The 13,774-nt window shown below is 37.6% G+C and overlaps 1 protein-coding gene across 6 annotated transcripts in view; it reads left to right on the top strand.

The window, feature by feature from the left end:
- Nucleotides 1-13,774, top strand: part of GABRG2 (gamma-aminobutyric acid type A receptor subunit gamma2) — a 96,272-nt gene that overhangs the window by 66,064 nt on the left and 16,434 nt on the right. The window lies entirely within an intron of this gene.

Here is a 13,774-nt window from a genome sequence, read left to right as displayed (position 1 = left end):
CTTCGATTTGCCATTATTTAAACACCAGATTCCAACTAGGCTATAATTTTAATGATGTTAACATCAAATCCTCCTTGAGAGATCTCTTGTGATCAGCTGCTGAGAGGTTGTTGCCTCAATGCCGAGAGAACAATAGTGCTTAGCAAATAATAGCTCTCTACAGTTAATATTATTTTTCCCTTCTATTTGCAAATCATAAATGCAGTTATTCCACAGAAAGAATTGGTTAACTCTGAAGTTTATTTAGGAACTCAAGCATGGGAAAGGAGAGAGAACATCTAACTAAATCTTTAATGCATAAAACTATACTTCAATTTTCCAACTCACAGTTTAGTTATTCAAATGACAGTATTAATGAAAACAAAAAAAGCTCTCAGGGGTAAATTGAGAGACCTAGCTTCTGGGGAAGGTTCTGTGGTATAACCTTTGGCAAGCTCCAGTATTCCTCAGAGCTTCACTTTCTCATCAGGAAAATGAAGAAACTGGCTTGATCTCTAAATTCTCTTTCAGCTATGACACCCTAGGATCAAATCCAAATTCAGCAATGAAAGTACTGAAAATTCCCTATATAATGAGGCCAAAGACACTTTCAGTTTTGGTGAGCAGAGCATTAAACCATTGTTCTTGATGCTGATTAGACATGGAATACCATCTATGAAAGAAAGCAAGTGCCAATTTAAAAAAAAAAAAAAGGATTTGGAGAGCCTTTAATAATCTCCTATATCAATTCTGCAATAGCAGAAGCCAGATATGAGGCAGATACCTACATACCTTGGTTCACAAGATCTTTCTCCCAGAACACTTGCTCCTGGAGGTCCATTTTGTTCAAAAACACAATACCTTATCTTCCCTGTGGACAGAGAATGCTGAGCATCTGCCCCCTGATCTAGACTGTCCTTTAGCAAATGAAAGAGATACAAGACTCCATGTGGCAAACAGGTGGATGCTAGAATTCATTCTCTGACATATAAATCAAAAAGCCATGAGATGTGAATCCCAAATATAATCAGCAAATGGATGTGGTGGCATGCTTTTCTCAAATCTTTATGTAATTTTTCTTTATTACTCAAGTTACAACAAGGGCTTTGTGGTGGGTAAAAGGAGGTGATTGTGTCCGATAATTGAGTAGAGGCAGGACACATGTCATCTCACCAGCCCTGAGGTGCCCTTGAGTGGCAGTATCACGTATTGAGTACAAGATCTGTAGCCCCCCAGTAGGGGGCCTTCTTGCGTCCCCACTATGCTGTGACCTTCTCATGTTTTTATGTCTGTAATGGAGTCTTGTTGGGGGAAGGAAAAGGATAGATTGTTCTGCTCTCTTGTCTTTGACTCCAAGGTCATTGCAGTATAAGAAAAGAGGTTCTGTCTGGTGTACAGCTATAGAATCCTTAAATTTAAAATCAGGGGAGGAAGGAATGGGAATAAGCTTTGACTTCCTGACAGGTGGAGAAAAATGGATGCTTATTGTGGATACAAATCCAAATGAACAGCTCTGATAGAAACTAGATTCTCAAGGTCATAAGATCCTCTGAGTTATGGGGAAATGTTAGGAAAAGGAAAAAAATAATGGTAATAATGTTCAGTAACATTTATTAAGCACCTACTTTGTCTCAGTCCTTGTTCTAAACATGCAACAGGAATCATTCCACTTCACCAGAATTCTAGTAGGGAAGGATGACTATTATCCCTATTTTTCTATGTGCTAACACTGAGACTAGGCAAGTTAAGTAACCTGCTTAAGGTCATAGAGCGAATTCATGTCAAACTAAGATATCACCAGGTTGGTTTTTTTTTTGGTCATATATTTCATTTTTCATAAATTTTAGAGCTCTTGGTGAAATTTGGATGTGTTTCAAATATGTAGATTTAAATAATATCACTAATAAATTTAATATTAAAATCATATTTTAACATTTTACATAGGGTCCCCATAAGACCCATTATCTAAGTGAACTAGTTTTATTTTATAAAAAAGACAAAAAGAACCAGAAAGGAAAATGGATTTACCCAAGATTACACAAGAAGATCATAAACAGGCAGGAATTAGAGCACAGGTCTGCTGACTTTGAGCCCAGTGCTTTCCCTACCAAAAATGCAGCTTCCTTTTTCAGAGAAGTTGAGCTTTTTAAAACCAACTCTATGTAGTTTGATATAATTCACAGAGTTTTAAAAAAATATATTAGTAATGATTTTTAACAGACATCTTAAAAATTATCTTGAATATCACAAAATGCAAAACTTCCTGGGGGAGAGAATTCCAGCAGGGGGAAGAAAGCTTTAAAATTGAGTGGTTGGGCATAGAGCAAAGAGCAAGTGAGGTCAAGTTTTTAAGCTTATAATTTTGCAGAGTATCCCCAGGAGTGATTTGACGTCGTGGGGAACATTTTGTGATTTGACCTTTTCCAGCCATTGCCTGCAGTTGCCTGAATTTGGATGTTCTTTTTCCAGCTGCTTTCAAAGCTGTTTTAGAAAGCCTGGTATTCTGATAACATTAGGTTTCTCAACTTCTGTGGAGTCTTTTCTTTAAGAAAATGTCAGTGCCTAGGTTAGATTAATCAGACCTGGCTTCAAACACAAAATTATGCCAGGCCCATCAAATGAACAAAAACAAGAAATTACAGTGTTTTTACTGACATGGTTATTTCTCTAGAAAAGTTTTCTGGGTTTGAATTAAAATCATTAATAGCATTTTTCTCTTTGCCTCCTGATTTTGAAACCATTTGTGAGAATACATTCATAAATCCAACAGATAGAATTCAAATACCATCTTTATTGCTGGTAGCATTGATTTGGAAGATTCGTACTATTTCTCATCCAAATCTAATTTTTGTTATTACCCAACTCAGAGGAGAAGTTGGTATACAAGACCAAGTACTCGCTTAGAATAGCAGACTGGCAACAATTGAGTACCTAAAGTAGGGACTGGGTGAAACAAACTTCTAGACTAACCTCTAAGAATTAGTCCAGACTTGATTCAGGAGATGTTTTTTTGTTTTGTTTTGTTCTTTTTTTCTTTTTTTTAAGATTTTATTTAGTTGACAGAGAGAGAGACAGCCAGCGAGAGAGGGAACACAAGCAGGGGGAGTGGGAGAGGAAGAAGCAGGCTCCCAGCAGAGCAGGGAGAGGGATGTGGGGCTCGATCCTAGGACTCTGGGATCACACCCTGAGCCGAAGGCAGACGCTTAATGACTGAGCCACCCAGGCGCCCCCTGATTCAGATGTTACCAAATGGAGAACAGATGGAAAAAATTATTAGATCTATCTAGTAAGGAAACTCCTAAGTGGGCAAGCATCTCAATTTTGCCTATCAGGTAACAGAATGAATGAAGTGGGAGAAAGTCAGAGTGGAATCTCTTCTTTCCGGTACTTTCTAAAAGGGTGGAAATTCCTGTATAATAGGTGAGGAGAAATAGAGGGAACTGTGGCTGCCCATGGCCAAAGACTCCCATTTTTTCATGGACAGAACCATGCCTTTTCATGTTGGGAAATCTTGTTTCTTTCTGCAGGTTGCAAGTAGGATTTCTCTTCTTTTCCTCTGTGAAGTGCAGTTTCATGTAAATGTCAGAATGGCAAAATGTAACATATTGACTCCTTTTCTGTGGCTCTGGAATTACAACTGTGACAAATCAGTTGTAATCTGTAATTACAAGGAGCAAAAAAAAAAAAAAAAAAATCCTTATCTAGCACTTAGCTGTGGTTGACTGGGAGTAAACAACTCCTATTTTTCTTAGGATTTCTCAAATACCCAGCCATACCTCTATTAAGCCAGTTTAATTTTCTTATCAAAGGTGACAGATTTAACTATACTGTGGTACATGCTTCTTATTGGTCTCTCTCCTGAGCCGTTGAAAATACTTCCAGTCAGCAACTTAGAGCCAAGAGAGCAAAGAGTGGAATATGAATTCACGTTTTAAAACTCCCCCTGAAATGGGACTTCTCAGAGGGATCAATTAGGAGCTCTGGTGGTGTTGCAGTAATACTTTACGTGAGGAGTAACCATACATTAAACGATATTTTGTCACCTTTGACTACCAAGCCATGTTGATATGTCATTAGTCCATATTTCAGTGTCACGTTGAACAGAGGAGATGATTTTTGTGACACAAATCTGTGACCTATGTTGAAATGATAGTCTTAATGTTGTTCATGGATACACTGATGTTCATGTAAATAAGACTGAGTGCTTTACTGTTATTCCTGATGGTTGCAGGTAACCTTGTAACAAAGGGTAAACACATTGCACTCAAGAGGAAGCTTACTTACCAATACCATAGACTGTCCATACCAGTCTTCTTTGATGGGCCTTTAAGAGGATAAAATTGGTTGATATGGATAAATTCTAGGACCCTTTCTAACCAATTCTCTTTTGGATGTGGAGTACTGTTTCTTCTATGCTTATATGCGCCAGAATGGTGTTAATAATATTATGAAGACTATGCTATTTTGTAAGAATATATGACATGTATACATCGTCTCTGAAAAATTACACAGCACTTTGCCTACCATTAGCAAATGTGTTTTTCACAACAGCCTTAGCAATAGGAATGTTTATCCCTATTTTCCTAGGAGAATTTAAACAACTCGCCCTACTCTCTGGACCCTGTTTGTGTCATTACTAGTACTTGAATTCTGGGACTGGATTCTGTGTATTTTCTGCTACCACAACCTATTCCACAGTTATATAAAACATGTTTAGTGTCTAGTCAGATGTTTGTAGGAGTTAGATTTAATTATGCTGAGAAATTGCATTCCTTGATGGATCAAAGTGGCAAAGGCATTCATTTGTATCTTCAGCTTTAGATTTCCGAGCCAGAGTTGCTTTACTTATATAAGTCCCAAGGTGAATTTATTTGCAACATTGTTGGAATTTGGTAATGCACCCAAAATAATGAATTGTATTGCAAAAGGTCACAATGAGCTAAGAGACTGGTTGGCTTCTAAAGCAAGTGAAGACGAGAAGCGATTTACACTAGTAAATCTAGTACAGAGAATTTTCTAGTACAGAAATGCAGAGGGCTAAGATATTAGCAAGCACTTAGGTTCACTGTGTAAACCTAGAGAAAAATGCTAATTTCTGGAGGCTTTACAAATACTAAGCTTTCTTCTATCTAAAGCTATTCTCTAGGAGGACAACTCTAGTATGATTGTTTCCATCCTCCTAAAGGTAACATGCCTATCACGATAGGTTCAAGAGCAAATGAAAGGAATTTTCCTCTTTGTGGTTGGGGCCTGCAGTTATCCAAACCAGTTTTCTATATTACTACATTCGGTAATTGCTCAATTTTCTGCTTTCCTCCCCCCCCCCTTTATTTCCATGATCCTAACCACTGGCTCAAAATGAACAGGCTATTTAGTCCAAAAGGAGTATTGCTTTGGGAGGCAAGGAGACAGGGGTCTGCCACTAGGCAGCTCTGTGTCCTTGGCTAACACACTGTCTTCTTTGATGGGTCTTTAAGAGGATAAAATTGGTTGATATGGATAAATTCTAGGACCCTTTCTAACCAATTCTCTTTTGGATGTGGAGTACTATTTCTTCTATGTTTATATGTGCCAGAATGGTGTTAATAATATTACAAAGATTATGCTACTTTGTAATAATATATGACATTAATGGGCCTTTTACTATTGGCCAGGAATTATACCAGCACTTCACATATGTTAACTGTTTTTAGTGTAGTTTCACAATAACTCTGTGAGGTGCGGTTTTTTACTATCCCTATTTACACATAAGGAAACTGTGACTCAGAGAATTAAGGCACTTTCCCCAAATCACACAACCAGTTAGTGACAGAAGACTTTTGAACCTAGCCAGTTTGACATCACAGTCTTTGTAGTGGACTTTTTTTTTTTTTTTTAAAGATTTTATTTATTTGTCAGAGAGAATGCGTGTGCACGTGCACGAGCACGAGCACACGAGCAGGGGGAGTGGCTGGCAGGGGGAGAAGCAGTCTCCCCACTGAACAAGGAGCTGGATGTGGGACTCAATCCCAGGACCTTGCGATCATGACCTGAGCTGAAGGCAGACACTTAACCAACTGAGCCACCCAGGCATCCCTGTAGTGGACATTTTTTTTTTTTTTAAGATTTTATTTTTATTTATTTGACAGAGAGAAAGACAGCCAGCGAGAGAGGGAAACAGCAGGGGGAGTGGGAGAGGAAGAGGCAGGCTTCCAGCGGAGAAACCCCATGCGGGACTCAATCCCAGGACCCTGGGATCATGTCCTGAGCCGAAGGCAGACGCTTAACGACTGAGCCACCCAGGCGCCCCTGTAGTGGACATTTTTGATGATCCCTCCTTCCCGTCTTCTGTGAACTGGTGTATCCACTCCCCAGGTGCCATAAGAGGTGGCTGCTGACAGCCCACCACTGTCCCCTTCTCTACAGAATTGCCTTTGACCGAAATAGAACCATCCCAGCCAGGAGATTAGGAGCACCCCATCTCAGCCTATGGAGTGCAAATGACTGCTGCTCTTGCCTTAAGGTGGCACTTACTCTGTGGGATGGTTTGTTCCAGAACCTCTTAGAAGTTCTCCTATTTATGCTTAGCTTTTTTTCCACTGCCAGTTCTTGCTTCCTTCCCTCACTCCCTTTTTTCTAACAGTTAAACCCCAGTAAATCACCCTTGCAGGAATTCTTGACTCTATCCCTGCTTCTAGGAAATCTAACTTGAAGCAGTTCCTGGTCTTCACCACAATTCTGTGCTCTCTTTGGTCAGTGGAAAAGTCAGAGGGAGTCTTTAAAAGATAGATTTAGCCTAGAAAAAAATTATAAATTATACTTTTAATTTTCCATTGTACTTTATCCAATTGCTATTTTGTTTTTTTGTTTTTTCCAATATATGAGCTTAAAGAAATAACAGATGAAATAAAAACACACCTATCTATTAGACTTAAGGTGAAAGACTGATTGATCTCTTTCAGCAGCCAAGTCCCTTTGTTCTCTCCTCTCAGTAATTGGATCTGGCTGAGAAACTCAAATCACCAATCGATTCTTTAATAAGCATAATGTGGGCACTCTGATATAGCTGATTTTTCTTCTTGGCAAGCAGTTAGGATTGCTAACAGCTCACTGTGACCTTATATTCACATCTCTGGCGATTAAGTTCAGCAAGCTATCCAGTAAAAATATTTCCAGAAGCAATAATTTCTAAAGTGAAGTTTTAATATTTCAAAAGCCCATGTTGATCTCTGTCTTGGTCTTAAATGTTTTTGCTATAGGATTTAGCCAGGGTTTTCTTAATTGTTTTCTAAGCTAAAACATTCATTTAACAAATAATTGTTGAACTCCTTCTGTGTACCAGGCACTCTACTAGATGCTGAGAATAAAATAGTTAACTAAGCATAGCTACTTCCTCATGGAACTCGTGAACCAACTGTAAATTGTTATCTAATATTCACACCAATCATATTCTTTAAATTGTGATCAGCTCTCTAATTGTCAAATGATACTATGAAGTTTTACTGAAGACGTTAGATCTCTTAAGGACATCTTTGATGATGGACTAAATGGGCATCGGAAGAAAGTATGGAGTTAAAGATGGGGGTATTAGATTTTGAGCCAAGAGAATCAGCATGTGAAAAGGTCCTAAGGCAAGAAGTAGCAGAGATATTGAGGGAACCACAAGAACACCAGTCAGAGTGTGCAGAAATACTATTTAAAATGAGGCTAGAGATGTAGTCAGGAGAAAGACTATACCAAGTCTTAGAGGACAAGTTAAAGGATTTTAGTGTGTCCTGATATCAATGGACACTTATTGAAGGGTTTGGAGGAATATATATATGTGTGACATGAATACAGGAACACGGGGTATTCCTGAAATTGGAGGTAACATGGCAAATGAAGACAAAAGAATGAGCAGTACCCCTTAGGATGATAGAAAGTAAATTAGGTTGGGTGGGCATTAAAGGGGGAGATAATAAATGGTGTGAGATACAGTGGGGATGGATCAAGGTAAAATGGAGCAGAAACACATGTTAAGCAGTATGGATTTTATACTGAGAAACTTGAAGGGAATGGTATGAGTAGAGGTACATTTTAGAAAGATTGGTCTAAATTAGCATTGTCCAACTGAGCTTTCTATGATGAAGCAGCTTTTCTGTAACCTGTACCATCACAATATAGTACTCACTAGCCACACACTTGAAATGCCCTTGAACTGGGGGTATAGATTTTTAAATTTTATTTAATTTTGCATTTAACTTAAGGTAACTACCATCTTAGCACAAGTCTAGGCATCGTACAGAGTATGTGTGTGTGGTAGTGTGTGGTGCTAGGGACATTTGGAAGTTGGAATGAGGAAAAGCAGATGAGCTAGGAATCTGGGGAAGAGAGGTCAGGAAGAATAAAGACAGAAAAATCATACAAGTGTGAAGTGAAATATTTAATTTACTTTGTCTACCTGAAGGGAATAATGACAGACTAAGGGTCTTGGACTTTTGGTGAAGAGGAACATGATCTCTTTAAGGTTTGCAAAGATTGGAATTATTTAAGCAGAATTTTCAGAAATGTGCTTACGAGAAACTTCATTTAATTATGGGGTGTAAGATAAATTAGCATGTATATTTTTTGTTAGAGCCCTTGTGCCATTGAGTATTGATGGTATATCCCTATGTCTTTCTTAGCCTGAGGACGCTCTGATGGCAAGAAATACAGTTTGGCTATGTTTTTCCTTCAAAACTCACAGGACCTAGCTGTTGGAAGAATGTTGAATGTAATTCCAGAAAAGTTAATAGGCGCCTCAGACACCGTTGGGAATGGTAGGCAGGTGATGGATGCAGACACACATGGGAGTGGCATGTATAGAAGTTAGCAACTGATTTAACTTGAAAGTCATTACTTAATCCGTAATGCTCTAGAATCCATAAGCTCAGGGATTATGATTCTGCCCAAGGACTAGGTATTCTACTCATTCTTTTGGGAACAACAGCAAAACTGGAGAAAAATGTGGTACCAATTAAAAGGCAATATTTACAAAGCGTTTTTGGGGCAGTGTTTATTCCATATATCTTGAAGTTAAATATATTTTTAAAAAGATATTTCCAGGGGCACCTGTATGGCTTAGTTGGTTAAGCGTCTGCCTTCAGTTCAGGTCATGATCCCAGGGTCCTGGGATCAAGTCCTCTGTTGGTGTCCCTGCTCAGTGGGGAGCCTGCTTCTCCCTCTCCCTCTGCTGCTTCCCCTGTGCTCGCTCTCTCTCAAATAAATAAATAAAATCTTAAAAAAAAGGATATTTCCAGATTATCTTTCAAAAAGTCAATGTAGACCCCTCTCAAGAGTGTGTAGTTCTTTGTCCACATCCTGTCTGTACTTTCTGCTAATATAATAGGCTAAAAGTGAAATACTATTCTTTTACTTGGCATTTTACTGATTACTATCGAAGCTGAGAATCTTCATATATCCATTAATTGTCCATTCATTTTGTTTAGCCTAATTAAAAATTTGGGTTTCTTTTCTCAATGATTAATGGCAATTGTTTATATATCAGTGATATTGGCCTTTCAATTCTTATTTTGTAGATATAGTATTTAAGTGTGGTATTTTCCTTTTAAAATTACTAAAGCATTCTCTTTTTTTAAACTTTTGAAAAAGCTGTGCATTTATTTATTTATTTATTTATTTAGTGAACTCTATCCCTAATATGGGGCTCGAACTCACAACCCCAAGATGAAGAGTTGCAACCTCTACTAACTAAGCCAGACAGGCACCCCTAAAGCATATAGGATTTCTAAGTTTTACATGCTAAATGTGTAAATATTTTTCCTTTATGCTTTTATTTTATTTTATTTTTTTAAAGATTTTATTTGTGTGACAGAGAGACAGCCAGCGAGAGAGGGAATACAGGCAGGGGGAGTGGGAGAGGAAGAAGCAGGCTCCCAGCGGAGGAGCCCGATGTGGGACTCAATGTGGGACTCGATCCCAGAACGCCAGGATCACGCCCTGAGCCGAAGGCAGCCGCCTAAGGACTGCGCTACCCAGGCGCCCCTCCTTTATGCTTTTATGTTTCCCCAAATAAAAATGTAGTCCGTCAACTCTCCTGCTTTCCTGTGGTCAAAGCAACCTCATAGAAGTACAGCACAGATTGGGGCGCCTGGGTGGCACAGCGGTTAAGCGTCTGCCTTCGGCTCAGGGCGTGATCCCGGCGTTATGGGATGGAGCCCCACATCAGGCTCCTCCGCTATGAGCCTGCTTCTTCCTCTCCCACTCCCCCTGCTTGTGTTCCCTCTCTCGCTGGCTGTCTCTCTCTCTCTGCCAAATAAATAAATAAATAAAATCTTCATTAAAAAAAAAAAAAAGAATACATGCAAACCATTCAACCCCAGTCTCTGTATATACTAGTTCTCATTCCAGGTAACCAGAAAATACTTCTTGTCATTATTTCAGGTGTTCACCGGGTAGAAGACTTTTCTACCATTGGAATCTTAAAGTTTTTAGGAAATACTTTCACACCACAGTTAAAAAAAAAAAATGGAATTCATTGTTCATTAATGTTGATAGTCTCTTCCTAAAACCAGACATGAGAAGCTTATAAAAGATAAAGAAAGAATGGACATTAGCGGGTGTTATTCAAGTTATATATCTTCTCTTTGCAATCAGAGCCTGTATCTATTACATTCTAAATTAAGACAAAAACAGAGACCAAACTAATTTATTAAATGCTATGACTTTAAATATCATATGTTAGACTAAATCAATAGAAGGAATATATTTGAAGTGGCTGAAATAACCACTTTTGATTTGGTTGGCATTTAAACTTTTTGGGCTTAGGAATCACTGATGTGGCACTTTCAGGGGATTTGATTTTATAGGCTCCTTGGCCCAGAGTTTTTAAAAATACAAAAAGGGATGTGGCCTTAGAGATAAGACAGGCATCAGGCTGTCACTGTGAAGCTGTTTTGCTTTTAAATGGCCTGTTTCCAAGTTGGAATTCATAACCTAGTGGTAGAAGAGCTTTGCATTTGCTGGCAAAGATGAAAGATGCTCAGAAGCTATTACCTTAAAATAGAAATTGATGGATAAATAGGCTTTGGAAGTTTAGGTTCTGACCTAAAGGGAAGTGGAGTATTGAATTGAGATAATTATCTTGTTAACTTGAGACAAAATTAAAGTTCACCTTTTAAAGAGTCAGATCATTAATGCCAAAGTGTAGATCCTCATTCACTTACATGATAAGTAAAAAGAAGTTATTGAAATTATCTAGATTTATTTAAAATATTATACTTTGTAAAGTCTCACTTAAACACATGTTTAAAATATGCAGAAAACTCTCAAGGACTCTGAAAATAGGGGGAAAAAGCGCCACTGAATATTATTATTTAAAAAGAAAACCTCTCCTTGTTTTTCCTATCTAGTATATGAGAACTTGCATTTGCCTATAATATTCAGATCAAAGAAACAGGAAAGAAACAGACATTAATAGGCATCATCTTAAATGAAATGTCTTTATTCCACAATTATAGCCTGTGTCTATTATATTCTCAACCAGAAGAAAAGCAGAGACCAAACTAATTTATGAAATGCCATGATTTTAAGTAGCTTAAGTCCAGATAAATCAACACAGAGAAGCATAATCTCAGAGAACTAATCAGAACCTACTTACTCCCAACAAGAAATTCCCACCTTTTAAGTTTTCAGGGATAGTTGCTCAATAATGGCTACTTATTGATCTGAGTGGGAACTGATGTTCGAATGGGAGCTGAATCCCTAGTTCTGGGTCCCTATCGCTGTCGTAAGCGGGCTCAAACAAGTGACAGTGCATCAATTTGCCGAAAGGCTGTTAGGAGGTTTTCATAACTCCACTTAGGAAACACTGCAGGGTTAGCGGGAGACTCTTTACTCCTTGGAAGAGTAGCCAATGGGGAGTTTTCTGTCTCAGCAGCTTGGAAGGCTGTGGATGACACTTGCAAGTAGGAAGGAAGACCTGGACTGAGGAGTGAGAATGTCTCTGCTAAGTCAGTCTTCTGTGCATGTGGCTTCGAAAGTACTTGATTTTCAAATCAAATCTAAATCAGCCAAGTAAGTAGAGAAACATAGGCACGAAGCCAAATAATTAAACCAAAGCACAGGATTTGTATTTGTTCTTCATGTGTTTTAGGACAAATTATAATTTGGTAAAGAATAAAAGAAGTAACATTTGAAGAGTGGTCTCATGTTCATCTCATGTTGCCATAGCAGATATAGTCTTTGACACTAATATTCCCTAAGAGTATATAAGAAAGCATAAATCATAGTACCCGGGATGTGCCTCCATAGGATATTATTTAAAATTTTTACTTTCCTGAAATTTCACTTGGAATCATACAAAATGAAAAAGATAGAATTTTTAAAAAATTAGAGACTTCAAGTTGTGTTGCATTAAATTGTTCTCATGCATAGCCATATGGTAGTTTTTGATTCCTTTATTACTCTATCAGGATTATTTACATAAACTTTTTCAGAATACAGCTTTTTGATTTTTATGTTTTTTTCCCTTCTTTGTTTAAATTTATAAATGTTATTTATTTGATCATTTATTCAACGAATGTTACTGAATACCTATTGGGAGTCATACAGAATGCTAAGTACTGGTCGTATAGTAGTATGTTAAAATAGGCACTGTTTGTGAACTCGTAGATAAATCCTAACAGGAGAGAGATTATGAAAATAGCCACACAAATGAGAAATTAAATTAAGAATTGCACTTGCCATGAAGGAAAACCATATGATTCAATCAAAACATTAGGAAAATGTCTCAGCATAGGAATTTGCTTATAAATTGAGTAAAACGGGCATTTACTAGCATCAGGCACCAGTATATTCCTCTGTGGTTTGTATGGAGAAAGGTTCTGAGAACAGGAGGAAATTGTTACAAACCTTAGGGTTCATTGCAGGTGAGAGAAACACAACATAGTAACAACTATTTCCCTCTACCCCCGCCAAAGAGTTTTATTTTGTGTACAAGAAGCAGCCAGAGAAGGCACCCTCCAGGAACACCTGAAAGAAGAAATTATTATCAATATACTCAAAATGTTTGCTTTCATCTGGTAGTCACATTACTTATAAAAGGATCAGAATTCAGTTTAGTTTGGGTTTTTGTTTTTTAAATCTAAAGGGTAGAAGATAGTTTTCCACATACCCCTTGTATAGTGTGAACATGAGGGTTGAATATAGGCTTATTTTTCCATGCTTTGCAGTTTTTTATTGAAGTTTAATTGACATACAGTATCCTATTGGTTTTAGATATATATAGGTGATTTGATATTTTTATACATTACAAATTGATCTCCACAATAAGTCTAATTACCATATGTTACCATACAAAATTATTACGATATTATTGACTACATCCCAATGGCTTATTTATAACTAGAAGTTTGTACCTCTTAATCACTTTTACCTATTTCACCTACCCCCAACCCTTCCCCACTCTGGTAATCAATAGTTTGTTTCTTCTATGAGTCTGTTTCTGTTTTGTTTTTTAGTTTGCATATATAAGCGAAGATAGTATTTGTCTTTCTCTGACCCTTTTATTTAGCATTATACCCTCTCGGTTCATCCATGCTGTCACAAGTGGCAAGGTTTCATTCTTTGTTTTATGGCAGAGTAATATTCCATTGTATATATATTACATCTTTACCTATGGATGGACACCTAGGTTGCTTCCATATCTTAGCTATTGTAAATAATGCTCCAATGAACACAGGGAGGCATAGATCTCTTCAAATTGGTGTTTTTTCTTTGGGTAAACATCTAAAAGTAGAATTGCTACATTGTATGGTATTTCTATTAATTTTTTGAG

This window comes from Ursus maritimus, unplaced genomic scaffold, assembly GCF_017311325.1.
Source record: "Ursus maritimus isolate PB19 unplaced genomic scaffold, ASM1731132v1 scaffold_15, whole genome shotgun sequence".
Taxonomy (NCBI): domain Eukaryota; kingdom Metazoa; phylum Chordata; class Mammalia; order Carnivora; family Ursidae; genus Ursus; species Ursus maritimus.
This window is presented reverse-complemented; position numbering and strand designations above follow the sequence as displayed.